Source organism: Zingiber officinale, chromosome 5B (assembly GCF_018446385.1).
Source record: "Zingiber officinale cultivar Zhangliang chromosome 5B, Zo_v1.1, whole genome shotgun sequence".
Classification (NCBI taxonomy): Eukaryota; Viridiplantae; Streptophyta; class Magnoliopsida; order Zingiberales; family Zingiberaceae; genus Zingiber; species Zingiber officinale.
In genome coordinates this window covers 47351646-47354705 of record NC_055995.1, presented here as the reverse complement: position 1 = coordinate 47354705, position 3060 = coordinate 47351646, and the positions used below count along the sequence as shown (strand labels likewise).

At 39.0% G+C, this 3060-nt stretch overlaps 1 pseudogene; it reads left to right on the top strand.

Annotated features, from left to right (window-relative positions):
* Positions 1-201: 201 nt before the first annotated feature.
* On the top strand, positions 202-2022 carry LOC121986627 (annotated as a pseudogene).
* Positions 2023-3060: the final 1038 nt, after the last annotated feature.

Here is a 3060-nt window from a genome sequence, read left to right as displayed (position 1 = left end):
TGATAAACCCAATTTTGTCATTAAATAAGTACAAATAAAATACTGAAATCCCTTTCTACACTAATGTAGTATAGAGCAACTCGAATCGTATTTCACAAGGAATGTAGCAAGTGAATTCAAATCTTAGGATTGAATTTATTCAAACTAGGGTTTGGGGTTTCTGAATGCTAAAGCTAAGAGAAAAGAATGGACATAAATACAATGGACAAAAATGGAAATTCACTAAACTACAAACATGAAAGAGATGATGGCAAACATGAAGTAATCCATCTTATGAAATCAAGACTTGCTAAACTACACTGCAAAACAATTCAAGAAAATGTAAAGCAAGGAAACTAAAGATCATACAATTGATAAAAGATCCAAAACAACTATACTAAGAATTCAAATCAATTCATGAAGTTTAAGAACAAGTAAACTAAACTAGCATAATCCACTGTATAACAAGAATCAAATGCGAATAGAAACATAACTAACTATCAAATGCAAATTAACTAAACTAAGAATGAATTATAATTCAAATGGGAGTGTAAAAGGGAATTGAACTAAGCATTCTACTAATAAATTGAAAACATGGAACCAACCAGCAATAGGGAAATCTGAAGATCAGAATGATGCTCATAAATTAAGCTAGGTTTTCTCCTAACTTATATCAGAATAGATTAGCTAGGAAGAATGTTTGGCGATGAAGATCAGTGTCGACTGGATGATGGAAATAGAATCCTGAAGGAAATGGTAAACCCATATCCCCTTCATACCTCTAACAATCACTGCATCTCAGATCGATGAACACTACAAGAAAAACCCTCATAGACATCGGTGGAACAACAACGGTTTTAAGCAAAAGTTGATGTGTTTGAGTATTTTACACTGATTTTTCCAAAAACCGATGTCTATAAGCGTAGATTTTCACTCATAGACATCGGTTTTTTAAGCCGATGTCTATGAGCGCCTTTTTTTTCGTTAATAGACATCGATTTTAACAGCGGTTTTTAAAACCCGGTGTCTATGATAAAATAAAATAATTTAATTTTCACACTAATACTTAGCTGAAACCCTTCTTCGCATTTCGAGAAAGGAGAGGTGATGAGTTTGTCTTGTTTTCTAGGGTTTTAGAGTAGTAGCGGCGGAGGGAGGCAAGATGAAGACGACTAGGGGGAAAGGTGATACTCTTAGGGGGTGTTTGGTTGATGGGTTTGGGAATGAGGGAATGGAATGATAGTAAAAGATAGTGTTTGGATTGTGGGTTTGGGAATCACATTTTGGGAATGATTACCAGATTTATGGGAATCAACCAAACCCATATAACTTGATGGGTTTCATTTCCATTCCTATTCCCATTCCACCCTACTATCAAACCTATACCCATAGTCATTCCCATCATTTAACGAAACACCCCCTAAGTTCCACCGATCCGATGAAGATGACTTTAAATAGTCATCAAAGAAAATGGAGAAGAACCTCGACTACAGCGAAGCTTCCCCATGGACGCATCGGCGTTCGTGCAGATCGACCCGCTCCACTGGATCCTTGACATGAACTCCCTCGTTAGCGATGCCTACCGCGACATTAGAAAACTCTGTGTGTTTCTCCTCCCGGTTGCGGCTTCCTCCTTCCCACCCGGCAAGGCCCTCGCCGTCTACTTCCAGACTCTTTTGCGGCGCCGTCCACCCTGCCCGCCCATCCGCTCTCCTCTCCCTCCCTTGGCCTGACCCTTCCGAAGAACCGCCCATTCCTGACCCTAACCCTAATCCTCTCCAGCTCGCGCTCACCTCTGCCAAGATCGGCATCTCGGTCGAGGACCTCGCCTCCTTGCCACCTGTCACTTATGTCGTTGCGGAGAAGAAGGCCGAGCGACTCGCTCTTAGGGTTGGCGAGAACCTCTTCAATTTCATGCAGTCCTTCTGCGGGATTGACGGAAGTCGGCTCGTCGTGCCCATGGATATCCTTGACTGGTGGTTCAAGAAGTTCCAGGAGCGAGCCCGGAAGGATCCCAGTTACCTCAAAGATTTTGCCTTGTGACAGACAAGTTAATGCCCAATCCCAAAGGTGCTGCTTTTTGCAAGGATCTCTTTCCTTGATGGTATCGCGTTTCATATTATATTTTGGTTGCATCTGATTTGCTTGAATTGTATGATACTTCTTCTTTTCATGCCTCTTCATTTTTATGTCTCTCTCAATTAATCCAGGCGGATGATCTTTGATGTCCACTTTAACCTCCCACAATGTGTTTGTTGATTGTCCGCAACCAACTATAAAGCGATTTTGACATTGTTTGAAGTGAAGTTCTCAAAAAGTGATAGGATCTTAAGATATTATATATGGCAGGAGAAATAAGCTAAATTTTTCAGTAATTATTCCATTTTGGATTTATTCATCTCATTGAAGTAGTCAACTAGAAAACGTCAACTAGAACATGCATCAAGAAACACTAAAAGATATCATAGCTTTGTTGAACTCCATTTTGCTTCATCATGCTTTAGTTATTCAGATGGTACAGCTAATTTACTCCTTCAGCATAGAGTTTTATGGAAGGTGGTTGGAAAACTAATCATGCCAAAACCAAAGGGCTCAACATCTAAGATTAAAAAAGCTTCGTTGTCTCGACTTAAGTGGTCCTTTTCTCCTGGGACTAACCTGCTATCATGTGGTGCTGTAAAAATTGAAAAAGAGTTTAGGAAAAAACTAAATGAGTTTTCCAAGGAACTTAGAACATTCAGAAGTGTTGACTTGTCAGGTTAGCACACTGAACTTGTTAGAATGTATCTACAGCAAGTGATTACAGTTGTTCACTCTATAACTGATTATTTCTAAATCTAATATCTGGTAATGAATATGCTGAGATAACTTTTCAGGGGATTAAATTTACATTTACTCTACCAAGGTAATGGAATACTTGTAGATATTTAACAAATTCATGATTCTGTTAGGTCGTAACTTTGGTGATGATGGTCTGTTTTTTCTTGCTGAAAGCCTTGGTTATAATCAGGTTAGTTCTTTTCCTTCCTTTTCCATAACCTTACTTTTTTTTGTTGTTCCTACTTGTAAACTATTGCTGAA